The 15,295-nt window shown below is 41.4% G+C and overlaps 1 long non-coding RNA gene across 1 annotated transcript; it reads right to left on the bottom strand.

Annotated features, from left to right (window-relative positions):
• Positions 1-12,915: 12,915 nt before the first annotated feature.
• Positions 12,916-14,745, bottom strand: LOC115104572 (uncharacterized). The gene is made up of 3 exons (XR_003859772.2): positions 13,688-14,745; positions 13,388-13,538; positions 12,916-13,217 (listed from the first exon to the last, which is right to left on the bottom strand). It is a non-coding gene; the product is annotated as an uncharacterized LOC115104572 (long non-coding RNA).
• Positions 14,746-15,295: the final 550 nt, after the last annotated feature.

The following is a 15,295-nucleotide window of genomic DNA, read 5'->3' as shown; positions in this document are numbered from 1 at the left end:
CAGCCGCACCAATGTGTGAAACACTGTGCACCTGGCAACCTTGGTTAGCGCGCACTGCACCCTGCCCGCCACAGGAGTCGCTGGTGCGCGATGAGACAAGGATTTCCCTATGGGCCAAATCCTTCCTAACCCGGACGACGCTAGGCCAATTGTGCATCGCCCCACTGACCTCCCGGTCACGGCCGGTTACGACAGAGCTTGGGGGCGAACCCAGAGTCTCTGGTGGCACAGCTGGCGCTGCAGTACAGCGACCTTAACCACTGCGCCACCCGGGAGGCGAGTTGAGTTTTTTTTATATACAATACCGTTCAAAAGTTTTGGGTCACTTAGAAAAAGTTTTGGGTCTTTTTGAAAGAAAAGCAACATTTTTGTCCAACAAAATAACATCAAATTGATCAGAAATACAGTGTACATTGTTATATAATAATAAATAATAAAACTGGCCTTCTTTAGACTAGTTGAGTATTTTTTATTTTTTATTTCACCTTTATTTAACCAGGTAGGCCAGTTGAGAACCAGTTCTCATTTACAACTGCGACCTGGCCAATATAAAGCAAAGCAGTGCGACACAAACAACTACACAGAGTTACACATGGAATAAACAACTGTACAGTCAATAACACAATAGAAAAAATCTATATACAGTGTGTGCAAATGAGGTAAGATTATGTAGGTAAGGAAATAAATAAATAAGTAATTACAATTTAGCAATTAAACACTGGAGTGATAGATGTGCAGAGGATGAATGTGCAAGAAGAGATACTGGGGTGCAAAGGAGCAAAAAATAAATAAATAAATAAATAACAATATGGGGATGAGGTAGTTGGATGGGCTATTTACAGATGGGCTGTGTACATGTGCAATGATCTGTGAGTATCTGGAGCATCAGCTTTTGTGGGTTCGATTACAGGCTCAAAATGGCCAGAAACAAAGACCTTTCTTCTGAAACTCGACAGTCTATTCTGGTTCTGAGAAATGAAGGCTATTCCACGCGGGAAATTGCCAAGAAACTGAAGATCTCTTACAACGCTGTGTACTACTCTGTTCACAGAACAGCGCAAACTCTCTCTAACCAGAATAGAAAGAGAAGTGGGAGGCCCCGGTGCACAACTGAGCAAGAGGACAAGTACATTAGAGTGTTTAGTTTGAGAAACAGACGCATCACAAGTCCTCAACTGGCAGCTTCATTATATAGTACCCGCAAAACACCAGTCTCAATGTCAACAGTGAAGAGGCGACTCTGGGATGCAAAAATGTTTAAAAAGCTGTTTTGTTTTCTGTGTAGATTGATGAGGGAAAATCGGGGTGGGTGTCCCTAAACCGAGGGCTAATGTGACTAGAATGATGTTGTATACAACAGCTTAAATTCTTGTGAATCTAACTGCAGTGTTCAATTAACAGTAGCTATTAAAGTGAAAAAATACCATGTTATTGTTTGAGGAGAGTGCACAACAACAAAAAACTTTTATCACGGTAACTGGTTTGATACATTCACCTCTGAAGGTAAATAATGTACTTACATTCAGTAATCTTGCTCTTATTTGTTATCCTGAGGGTCCCAGAGATAAAATGTAGCATAGTTTTGTGTGATAAAATCAATTTTTATGTTCAAATGTAGGAACTGGGGTCTACAGTTTGACCCCCCTGCTGTCTCTGGCTCCACACCCACCCTGCCCGGCCATCTAGATGTGTGAAAGTTAGTGTATAAGCTAAGGATCCATCATGTATCACATTCCTGGGAGAGTGTAAACTTACATTTTTAATTACCATAGCATTTTTGTATGTTCTCTATAGTTATGGACTTAAAAATGTATCAATTGACCAATTCGGCACATTTGGGCAAACTCCTGGCAGACCTGATACAAAATATTATGCAGTAGTGGAATTCTTCACTGAACCGGTCCGAAACCTTGCACACACACTGCTGCCATCTGTTGGCCAAAATCTAAATTACACCTAGACTCCTACCTGAAAGTACGGCCTTTCTCTTGCATTTCAAAGAAAGAAAAAAACCTGCATGTTTTTTGTATGTATTTTCTTTTACCAGATTTGTTTTTATATTCTCCTACATTTATTTCACATTTCCACAAACTTCAAAGTGATTATTTTCAAATGGTGTCAAGAATATGCATATCCGTGCTTCAGGTCCTGAGCAACATTTGGGTATATGTCAAATTTTAAAAAAGGGTACGATCCCGAAGCGAATCAATTTTAGAATAAGGCTGTAACATAACAAAATGTGGAACAAGTCAGGGGGTCTGAATACTTTCTGAATGCAATGTATACGGGGGTTGGAAATTATGCAGACAATTACTTTGATGGAAAAAAGTAACATCCCTGGTCATCCTTACTGCCTCTGATCTGGCGAACTCCCTAAACACACAAGCTTTGTTTGTAAATGATGTCTGAGTGTTGGAGTGTGCCCCTGGCTAGCCGTAAATGATGTTGGAGTGTGCCCCTGGCTAGCCGTAAATGATGTTGGAGTGTGACCCTGACCAGCCGTAACAAAAATACAAATAAAAATAATTAAATGGTGCTGTCTGGTTTTCTTAATATAAGGAATTTCTTGCCTGTTTTGGGCACTAATACGTGTCACATATCAGTTTGCAAACAATGTAAAATAAATAAATAATAATCATTGAGTTAATAAAGCCGCATACAAACACAGTCTCTTTTTTGCTTTCTTGAGTAAAGCAGCTCCAAAATGCAGATGTTTCAGCCTAGCTTAGTGTGTTTCTGTGGTGGTGGGGCAGCAAGCGGAACTTAAGGAGCGTAGGGGTTAGTAGTGTCCTTTAGTTGCGCCGTGATTGGCTCAGTGTTCTGTCACTCATCGGAACACTATGTCACCTCCAAATCTAAGGGTAGAGCTAAGAAATTCAAGCCTCTTGGGTGCTGCCATAGGGTTACATTAAAAGTACCCATCCAATAAGGCTCAAGGTCATTGGCCACAGGTACAATTACGTCAAATCACGTTATATCTACAGTAGCTTTGATTGGACTGCTCAAGGACAGTCAACATCATACTTTCAAAATCTTGTCTAGCAGTCATCATCATGAATCAAGTTGACAATCTACTGGCAAATCCTTTTTAATCCTTGGCATATGAAGAGAAATTATGAAGAGAAATTATAAATAAAATGTATTGGTGCTCATCAGCCATTGGACATAAACATTACACAACAAGTTGGATATCACAAATTCAACAATGAGTGGTTTGGAAGGAATCCATGACAGTGGCTAATCACTAGCCTGCTATTCAGTGGAGTGGTATGTGGTCCCAAATCTGGGATTAAGGGTCTCTTTTCCAAGTTTAAAATTATAAACATTAAACATTTGCCATGCTGTCAATGAAGCATGATTTGTGCCGTGCTCAAAAAACTTAACTAGGAACTGCGAAAACTTGACTTCAGTGAGTTCAAGACAACTGGGAAGTTTCGACTGGGAAAATACGTTTTGAACTGTCATCCAACTCGGAATTGTAAATCCGGCCTATTTCTAGAGCTACGACCTAAAGATCAATGACGTCATTATGATTCGACCTTGTTTTTTTCCCCTGAGTTCCCAGTTGTTTTGAAAGCACCATAAATCCAGAGAATGCCACTCTGATGACAAAATTAGCCCAGGAAGGTCCACCGCAGCACCTTCCTGTTCAAGTGAGCACAGCACAACAAGGTGAGTCCAAAAATGTATTGTATGCTGCTGCATAAATGATGTAATATGCCAGGGAGATATTATACTGTAGCTTTGAAAGTAACAAAAAGTGTATGTTGTGTATTAAGATGTTAGTAGCCCATGTGCCTCACCCTAATAATTTGGTCTATTTTCCCCTCTTAATTTCCACTACTGTTCTGACTTGGTGGTGCTCATGTAGCCTATTACCTGTTTTAGAGAAATGTAATCATTGAATTTTGTAAGCGCTTTCATTGTCTGCTTATATGTTCGATTTATTTATCCTACGGTTCTGACTTGGTGTACAGGTAGAACACTGTAAGAACGTCCCATGTTCTGAATTATGTCACCGTACATTTAAAAAGTGCTGAACAAATAGTTATAGTGACTATGTCCGTCCTAGCTCGCTCATTAATGTCTTAATAGAAATTACGGATTGACTCTTATCTGCTTGTCGTCCCTTTATGCCATAGTTTGTACATTTCATTTGTTAGTGGAAACCACATTTGTTTAAGCAAGTCAGCCATATCAGCTATGTTTTTCTAAAAGCAGTAAATGAGGCTGAATGAACAGTTTCACTGTCAGACAAGGCTCCACTGATAGCCAGGTGTAGCAGTGGTAAAGTGTTGGGACTGCTGTTGGGACAGCTTTATGAAGGCCCTAACAATTGGTGGGTACAGTTTGTCACCTTTATAGATCAATTAATGTATTGTTTAGTGTTGTGTTTTTTTGTTTGCCCCATGCTAAAATTGCCACTGGTTCCCTGTCCTCTGTAGAGAGCAGCCAAGGAGAAAATAGAAGTTATTCAGAAGCCGGTCCATATGATCAGAAACATATATATTATTCATCACCAAGGAGACAGACAGCCTGGGCATGTGTATCTTGCTGGAGCTGCCCAGGACCCAGATTCACAAAACCTTTTAAAGAAGAAATCTCTTCTTAACTGCCATTTTTTCCTTAACTGTAGACCTAAGAAATTCGCAATTCAACGGCTCAGACACGAGAGGTATGTGGCAGGGTCTACAGTCAATCACGGACTACAAAAAAAAAGCCAGCCCGGTCGGGACCCCGATGTCTTGCTCCCAGACAAACTAAACAACTTCTTTGCTAGCTTTGAGGACAATACAGTGCCACCGACACGGCCCGCTACCAAAACCTGCGGGCTCTCCTTCCCTGCAGCCAACATGACTAAAACATTTAAACGTGTTAACCCTCGCAAGGCTGCCGGCCCAGACGACATCCCTAGCCGTGTCCTCAGAGCATGCGCAGACCAGCTGGCTGTTTTGTTTACGGACATATTCAATCAATCACTATCCCAGTCTGCTGTTCCCACATGCTTCAAGAGGGCCACCATTGTTCCTGTTCCCAAGAAAGCTAAGGTAACTGTGCTAAACGAAACTCACTTCCGTCATCATGAAGTGCTTTGAGAGACTAGTCAAGGATTATATCACCTCCACCCTACCTGACACCCTAGACCCACTCCAATTTGCTTACTGCCCCAATAGGTCCACAGATGACGCAATCGCAATCACACTGCACTCTGCCCTAACCCATCTGGACAAGAGGAATACCTATGTGAGAATGCTGTTCATCGACTACAGCTCAGCATTTAACACCATAGTACCCTCCAAACTCTTCATTTAGCTCGAGACCCTGGTTCTCGACCCCACCCTGTGCAACTAGGTCCAGGACTTTCTGATGGGACACCCCCAGGTGGTTAGGGTAGGTAACAACATCTACACCCCACTGATCCTCAACACTGGGGCCTCACAAGGGTGCGTTCTCAGCCCTCTCCTGTACTCCCTGTTCACCCACGACTGTGTGGCCATGCACGCCTCCAACTCAATCATCAAGTTTGCAGACGACACTACAGTGGTAGGCTTGATTGCCAACAATGACGAGACGCCCTACAATGAGGAGATGAGGGCCCTCGGAGTGTGGTGTCAGGAAAATAACCTCATACTCAACGTCAACAAAACAAAGGAGATGATCGTGGACGTCAGGAAACAGCAGAGGGAGCAGCCCCCTATCCACATTGACGGGACAGTAGTGGAGAAGGTGGAAAGTTTTAAGTTCCTCGGCGTACACATCGCGACAAACTGAAATGGTCCACCCACACAGACAGCGTGGTGAAGAAGGCGCACCATCGCGTCTTCAACCTCAGGAGGCTGAAGAAATTTGGCTTGTTACCAAAAACACTCACAAACCTTTACAGATGCACAATCGAGAGCATTCTGTCAGGCTGTATTACTGCCTGATACAGCAACTGCTCCGCCCACAACCATAAGACTCTCCAGAGGGTAGTGAGGTCTGCACAACGCATCACCGGGGGCAAATGACCTGCCCTCCAGGACACCTACATCACCCGATGTCACAGGAAGGCCAAAAAGATCATCAAGGACATCAACCACCCGAGCCACTGCCTGTTCACCCCGCTATCATCCAGAAGGCGAGGTCAGTACAGGTGCATCAAAGCTGGGACCGAGAGACTGAAAAACAGCTTCTATCTCAAGGCCATCAGACTGTTAAAGAGCCATCACTAACATTGAGTGGCTGCTGCCAACATACTGACTCAAATCTCTAGCCACTTTAATAATAAAATATTGGATGTAATAAATGTTTCACTAGTCACTTTAAACAATGTCACTTTATATAATGTGTACATACCCTAAATTACTAATCTCATAGGTATATACTGTACTCTATACCATCTACTGCATCTTGCCTATGGCGTTCAGCCATCGCTCATCCATATATTTATATGTACATATTCATATTTATTCCTTTGTTGTTGTGAAATTTTTAGATTACTTGTTAGATATTACTGCATGGTCGGGAACTAGAACCAAAAAGCAATTGAAAATGTTTAATTCATTGACAAACTTAATCTGAAAGTTTCAATATTGATTATTTTAAACCCAAGAACATGTTTTAAAACAGTAATCCCAGTAAGAAATATTCTAACATGATTGCCATTGATAGCTAGAATGGTTGCCTAGCAACACACAAGAAGTGTAATGGCTCTTGTGGGTTGAAGAAGGAGACCAAGGTGCAGCGTGGTGGGCGTTCATGATTTTTAATAAACTGACCACAACAAAATAACAAAGTAGAAAAAACAAAAGCGCACAGTTCTGTCAGGCATCAAAACAGCTAAACAGAAAATAACTCCCGACAAAACCCAAAGGGAAAATGACAATTTATATATGATCCCCAATCAGACAACGATAGACAGCTGCCTCTGATTGGGAACCACACTAGGCAAAAACAGCAAAGAAATAGAAAACATAGATTCTCCCACCCGAGTCACACCCTGACCTAACCAAACATAGAGAATAAATAAGGATCTCTAAGGTCAGGGCGTGACAAGAAGATGTGTATGAATATATTTGAGAAGTTCATAAGAAAAATCCTTAATACTTATGATATTGTTGAGGAATTGCAATTATAAAATATCTTATGAACTTCTTTTTTTCTAAATAATCTTCTTATGTTTTTGCAATACTAGAATGGACATGAACCTTTTTATGATGGGATAAAGGTCAGCTATTTTGGTCAGGGAGTTGGTCAACCATGGTTTGCCAGTGCTGTAATAAGATACTGTGTAAAATAATGAATTTCAAGAATGAATCTGCACTGTATCTGACCTGAAGTTGACCTCAGGTCTCCCCACTGGAAGCCTCAGGTAGGGAGAGCGGGGGAATCTATCAAATAGCGCACCTCAAACTTTGTGCAGTACTAATGCAATGAGTAAAATCAGTCACACCTCGAAATGATACCAAATAAACCACAATTCATTCATAAAACTGTGAATATATAGTTTCACAGACATATTGTTGCATTTTTTTTTGTTACGAATAATATAAAACCAGTCTGCACCAAGGTGAATTGGTTTAGTCTTGACTCTTGGTTGACAGTGTTGGGGGATGGGTAATGTATTGATCTTCGAGTGCTAAATCAACACAAATGGATAAGAAAGGGTCTAAGCCATCAGGATCCTACGTTTAGGAAAAAAAGGAAAGAAGAAGAGGAGAAACACTCAAAAGATAAAGGTATGCAGCTATGTTATCTCTTTATGAGTATAAAATTATGCATTTAATGAAATATACTAGCCTAACACTTATGTTTGTTAGCCTATGTTGCTTGCTATGCTATTACACATAGGGTGACAATATTCCGTTTCCTGTCCAACTAGTTTACATAACATTGGATATAATTTCACACAGTTTCATCATGATAATGTGTGTAGCCTGCAGTAAAACGATTTCAACCTAACTAGCATATTATTGATTTGGTTAACTTTCATTGCGGTGACATCATAAAGGTATTCTGTGATTGTCTTGACTAGGTCCTCAGCTCAGTAAGGGATGAACTTGTTGATTTGTTGAGCAGGTAATTTCAATAATGGTGAGTGGCATCAAGTTGGCAAAATTATTCTCTATCATTCTAGATTAACCTCAGATGTCAGCCACACTAAACAGTTGTCAGTTGTGATTACAATTGTGCCACTGAAGGAGGAGCCCCATATACAAGGAACATTTTATGTCGCTTTTGGAGGCAGAGGAGTCCACGGGCCAACATTTGGCATCCCTGATTAGAGGAGCTAAAAGTTCCTTTTGAAGACTGCAGAGGACAGTCTTATGATAATGGGGCCAACATGAGAGGTGAAAACAAAGGTGTCCAAGCCAGACTCCTGGAAATGAATCCAAGAGCTCTATTGGTGCCATGTGGGGCTCACACTTTGAACCTGGTTGTGACTGATGCTGCTATTAATTAATAGAACAAAAAAATAAAAATAATAATATAGGCCTAAATGCTCAAGCGCACACACATTCATTCTGACTGTCTGCTCAGACTAACAGCCTCACCTGTTGTTCCTGTTAATCAGACACGCAGTGTCAACCAATAAACCAAAGATGCGTGAGGGAGAGCCTAAATCCAATGTACACAATTCCAAGCAGGAAAACCCTTTCAAAATCACTTGTTCAACAACTGTACGAGACAGTTATTCTTTACATTAAAAAGTTATACTTTAAATGCAAATGTTTAATAGCATTCTTTTTCATAGCAAACATTATTTTTCATAAATACATTGTGGTTAAGGTAGAGTATTATTTCACTTAATAATTTAATTGGAATTGTTTTAACACCAATCATAGTCAAACTCTTGCAAATGGTTTGACTTGAAAAAATACAAAACATATATTTTTTAAAGAGCCATTTGGGAGCCAAAAGCGCAGTCTCTTTTTGGTGAGCTGAGCCGAACGAGCCGGCTAACTGAAAAGAGCCGGAATGCCCATCACTAGTAGTGAATGGAAACACCAACTGGATGCTTCTCATTTACAAATCCGTTGAATTATTATTATTATAATTTTGGGGAAATAAATTCAAAATATATCATATACAAAAACAGAGTACACAACAGATTATACAAACAGTATACAAACAGGGGAATAAAGACAATACATTATATAAAGACCTTGTAAAAATGTAAAACATTCAAAGTTTTGATTCCTTTTTTGTTATGAGAAGAAATTGTTTATATATTGTTCCATTTCATTCTCAAAAAAAATAAACTGAGGTTTATTTCATTTACATTTATAATATGGAATGTAGCTAAAATAACAATGAGATTGATTAAGAAGAAAGGCTTTGCATACACTTAACTATACTTTGTAAAAAAAAAAAAGAATATCACATTTTTCAAGTAGGGAGCAAAATGTGCATGTATATGATCTAAAACAATCTACAGATACTGTATCTTGCCATAGCTTCCAGGTAAAAGAGCAATACCAAAATACAAAATAAAAGCAGTCTCCGGTTGTTCATTACAGAAGGTACAAGAAACATCCATGTCTATTTTTGTTTAAACTTTTCAAGATAATGTTTAGTATGGTAGCACTTGTGGAATTAATTTATAAGAAACTTATTTAAACGTATTAGTTAGAAGAAACTTCAGAGAGAGACCAAACGTTTTTCCAATTAATATTACTTAAAAGGCCATTCCAGAAATACATGACATATGGGACTGAAACAACTTCACTTTTAAATAAGGCACATCTGGTGAAATATCTGTCTCATTGTTCTATCTGTGATTCAGAGGTCGTAACAGTAGGTGCGGTAGTGGGAGAGAGCGAGAGAGATGCAAAAAATAAGGTAAAAATAACGTATTTGGACTGCAGCCAGTGAGAGAGAGAAACAGGTTGACGGAGAGTCGAAACAGCTGGTCTGGGTCAAGGTAGCACGTCTGGTGAGCAGGAAACATGCTAGCTAACAGTGTACATGGCCCGAAATACTTTTGAAGAGATGGGGAACTTCGCTGGAATCGTATTAACGTTCAATGGGCCACGCGGTGCGTTCTGGGACAAGGGGGCGCTAGATCAAAAACCCAACATTACAATGAATTTCGTCGACAATAAGTACAACATTACTAATATATATTTTTTTAAAGTCACATAATTAACTTTCTATCTGTAATATTGTATGTCTTTGGAATCGTGATATTACGTACATTCGAGTAGTATAGGCAAGTTAATCAACTCGTACCCTGACTTTGAAAATGGATTGCGTAACGCCGAATGACTACGTGAAGGCGATTGGTCGACAGTCTGCTGGGTGGGACGTTGTTCCTCCATTCATTTGCAACTGGGATTTATAACTCCTCCTGTCTCTAATATTTCTAACATATCTAACAGGACGAGCGCTAGTATAGCTAACAAGTTAACAAGAAAACACGGTTAAAACACGGTTAAAACCAAAATACACTTCCTATTATGACAAACTACATGTTAATACGTTGTACATTTGTTAATACAAATCCTGACAGTTTGGACGGAATTATATATATTTTTAAATTGCTTTTAACTGGGCAAGGAGTGGAGAAGGACTTCCGATCTACCATTAATTCCAGAAAATGGTGCGCAAAAATAATAGAGAAGATGGGGTGCAATATCGTCAACCAACCACAGGATGTTAGTCAATTACGCATTAATTAAACATGTCAATATAAATAAATTAAACTATAGATATATTTTAACAGGAACTCAATAACATTAATTGAATTTGTGAAACTAACTAATTTGGGCAAACTTCCACAAATACAACAGGATATAGGTTCTTACTCTGTTACACAAGGGGTGTGTAGCCTTTCACTATTACAGATGGACACACGCTAGTGGGAAGTTGCAGGGTGAAATGGGCATTCCTGAGGCAGTGTGTTTTGTCCACAGCAGATGAGAGAGCAGATCAGCGAGTGGGAAGCAGGACCAGATACACCCATGCATCCACACACACAACTAACCAGGTATCGAACCCAGGTCGCCTGAAAACAAGCTGTTACTGTGAACGGTTCCACACACTAGTCTCCAACATGACAAAGATCACTAACACATGTACACACTCTCACAGATGAAAGGGTGGGATCAGTCCCAGGAAAACATTGCTCTGCTCCTGGGAATATAAAGCATTTACTGACATTCTGACACATCAGCCAAGGTAGACGATTATATAACATAACAGCTTAATAAAATTCACTGCCAATCTAACATATCGAACACTATAAAGGATAGAGGGGCGAACTGCTACCACATAGTGAAGAGGAACGGAGAAGGGGAGCTTCTCACCGTTTTGTCCAGATCATAAACTACATGGCCAAAAACCATGGACATTAATTGGTCGCCCCTTTGCTGTATAACAGCCTCCACTCTTCGGGGAAAGCTTTCCACTAGATGTTGGAACGTTGCTGCAGGGACTTGCTTCCATTCAGCCACAAGAGCATTAGTGAGGTCGGGCAATGATGTTGGGCGATTTGGCCTGGCTCGCAGTCGGCGTTCCAATTCATCCCAAAGATGTTCGATAGGGTTGAGTTCAGGGCTCTGTGCAGGCCAATCAAGTTCTTTCACAGCGATCTCGACAAACCATTTCTGTATGGACTTCGCTTTGTGGACAGAGACATTGTCATGTTGAAATCAGGAAAGGAACTTCCCAAAACAGGTGCCACAAAGTTGGAAGCACAGAACCTTCTAGAATATCATTGTCCTGTAGAGTTAAGATTTCCCTACACTGGAACCAAGGGGCTTAGCCCGAACCATAAAAAAACTGTCCCAGACCATTATTCCTACTCTAAAATTTACAGTTGACACTGTGCATGGGGGCACATAGCGTTCTCCTGGCATTAACCAAACCCAGATTCGTCCGTTGGACTGCCAGATGGTGAAGCGTGATTCATCACTCCAGAGAACGCATTTCCACTGCTCCAGAGTCCAAGCGAGCTTTACACCACTCCAGCCGACGCTTGGCATTGCGCATGGTGATCTTAGGCCTCTGTGTAGCTGCTCGGCCATGGAAACCCATTTCATGAAGCTCCGACAAACAGTTATTGTGCTGACGTTGCTTCCAGAGGCAGTTTGGAACTCAGTAGTGAGTGTTGCCATTTTTATGCGCTTCGCGCTTCAGCGGTCCCGTTCTGTGAGCTTGTGTGGCCTACCACTTCGCGGCTGAGCCGTTGCTACTCTTATACTTTTCCACGTCATCATAACAGCACTTACAGTTGACCGGGGCAGCTCTAGCAGGGCTGAAATTGGCAAACTGACTTCTCGGAAAGGTGGCATCCTATGACGGTGCCACGTTGAAAGTCACTGATCTCTTCAGTAGGGCCATCTACTGCCAATGTTTGTCTATGGTGACTGCATGGCTGTGTGCTAATGTGAAAGGGTGTCTACATACACTATATATACAAAAGTATCTTGGCAGCAATGGGACAACAGGAAAACCACCTGCGGTTCTGAATCGGACTCAGTTCAACATACCTTATACAGAGTACTGCTACAAACAGTTTGCTGGTTAGAAAGATTTGTTTGAGTTATAGTGAACTGAAAGCATCTACACTGGGGTCGGGTAAAGCAAAGATGGTATGGTAGGGTTTGTGCTCTGCTTATAGTATGATAATCACATACTCCATCTTCATAGAGTAGAGCAGCAGTGAGGTTATTTATTTTACATTGTAAACGTTCCAGTTTAGCCAGCATTGCCATTAGCGGTCCTGATTCGCACTATCTCAGATGACTATAACAATATAACAGCAGGGCAGGATGCAGTAACACAGCGTATGGTGACATCAGGTGGACATACTGGGAATTACACCTATGATAGTCATCTGAGAAGTTCTGTGACAATCATTTCTCACTGAACTTCATACTTCATTGAAACAGTCATGCACCCACAAAATATTCAAGCAGAACACACCAGGGCTGTTTTGTTGATCTAATTTATTCTCCCATCAAAACTAGAGACATGATGACACACTGAAGTTTACAGTCTATCCACTGACAAATACAAATGTCTCTCACAGAAGACTTTCCCTCTCACAAACAAGTGGCAAGTGTGATGGACTGGCCAGTCTCCAGTCCTGCATGCTGGGGCAGGTGGGCGGAGCTTGGCTCTACTCGCCATTGTCCTTTTCCTGGCTGATCTGGAAGTATCTCAGCTCGTAAGTCTCCTTGTTTGACAACACGACTCTCAACCAATCACGGAGGTTGTTCTTCTTCAGGTACCTGTGGACCAATGGGAGAGGAGGAGTTTGATGTCAAAGAAGGGGAGGAGTACACCTCAGACCTGTCCTAAAGGGTTGAGGCCAGGGAGTTCCTCAAACCTACTCCTAGTTAAAAAAGGCACACTCAATGGAGTTATTAGTAGTAGTAGACTATCGACACCGATAGCTTACCTCTTGGAAAGCTGGTTCTGTGACGTGGAGCTTGTTTTTCAGAAGGTTGATCTCGACTACATTTGCCAGATTTCCTGTCTTGCCATTGACCTTTACCCTCTCATTGAGAAAGGTTTCCTGTTGGAAAGAGCAGTGACTAGGGAAGGGAACCCTAGTCAGCTAGGGAATGTTACCATAATCCACACACAGAGTTAGACAAACATTACACAATGATAGAGCATAATATCCCTAGCCTGTTTAATGATGAAGACCATGAGCAGTAGCCCTATGGTGTCTGGTGAAGCGGTGCCGGTAACTTACGAAGTTGGCAGAGTCCAGGATACTGTACTCCACAGGGTGGGTCAGGTCCAGTGTGAACCCCCTTCTTGGCGCTCTTGACCACAGTCTGTTTCTTCTGCTTCAGCTAATGATTCTCTCCCTCAACGTCAGCAAGACAAAGGAGCTAATCATGGACTACAGAAAACGTAGGGCCGAGCACGCCCTCATTCACGTCGACAAGCTGTAGTGGAGCAGGTCGAGAGCTTAAAGTTCCACGGTGTCCACATCACTAAGGATTGATCACGGTACCCATACACCAACACAGATGTCAAGAGGGCAAAACAAAGCCTTCCCCCTCAGGAGGCTGAAAAGATTTGACATGGGCCCTCAGATCCTCAAAGTTAAACAGCTGCACCATTGAGAGCATCTTGACTGCATTATAGGGCTGGGTGATATACACTGCATTCGGAAAGTATTCAGACCCTTGACTTTTTCCACATTTTGTTACGTTACAGCCTTATTCTCAGATGGATTCAATATTTGAACGAATTATCAATCTACACACAATAGCCCATAATGACAAAGCAAAAAACAGATTTTAGACATTTTTGCACATAAAAAAAAACAGAATTACCTTATTTACACAAGTATTCAGACCCTTTGCTATGAGACTCAACATTGAGCTCAGGTGCGTCCTGTTTCCATTGATCGTCCTTGAGATGTTTCTACAACGTGATTGGAGTCCACATGTGGTAAATTCAATTGATTGGACATGATTTGGAAAGGCACACACGTCTATATAAGGTCCCACAGTTGACAGTGCATGTCAAAAACTAAGCCACGAGGTCGAAGGAATTGTCCGTAGAGCTCCGAGACAAGATTGTGTCGAGGCACAGATCTGGGGAAGGGTACTGAAACATTTCTGCAGCATTGAAGGTCCCCACCATCTAAGTGGAATTCATCATTCCTTGAGCTGGCTGCCCGGCCAAACTGAGCAATCGGAGAAGGGCCTTGGTCAGGGAGGTGACCAAGAACCTGATGGTCACTCTGTCAGAGTTCCTCTGTGGAGATGGGAGGACAATCATCTCTGCAGCACTCCACCAAATCAGGCCTTCTTGGTAGAGTTGCCAGACGGACGCAACTCCTCAGTAAAAGGCACATGACAGCCTACTTGGAATTTGCCAAAAGGCACCTAAAGGACTCTCAGAACAGAGAAACAAGATTCTCTGGTCTGATGAAACCAAGATTGAACTCTTCAGCCTGAATGCCACATCTGGAGGAATCCTGGCACCATCCCTACGGTGAAGCATGCTGTTTGGATGTTTTTCAGCGGCAATGACTGGGAGACTTGTCAGGATCGAGGGAAAGATGAACGGAGAAATGTAGTGTCCTACCCGAGAAGAGTCAAGGCTGTAATCACTGCCAAAGGTGCTTAAACAAAGTACTGAGTAAAGGGGATGAATACTTATGTAAATGTGATATTTACGTTTTTTTTTTTAAGTTAAACATTTTCACCAATTTCTAAAAAACAGTTTTTGCTTCGTCATTATGGGGTATTGTGTGTAGATTGAGAGGGGAAAAACGACTTCATCAATTTTAAAATAAGGCTGTACCGTAACAACATTTTAAAAAGGGGTCTGAATAGCTTCC

The sequence above is a fragment of the Oncorhynchus nerka genome, linkage group LG22, assembly GCF_034236695.1.
Source record: "Oncorhynchus nerka isolate Pitt River linkage group LG22, Oner_Uvic_2.0, whole genome shotgun sequence".
Classification (NCBI taxonomy): domain Eukaryota; kingdom Metazoa; phylum Chordata; class Actinopteri; order Salmoniformes; family Salmonidae; genus Oncorhynchus; species Oncorhynchus nerka.
The sequence above is the reverse complement of the archived record's forward strand: the minus strand, read 5'-3'. Positions and strand labels throughout refer to the sequence as shown.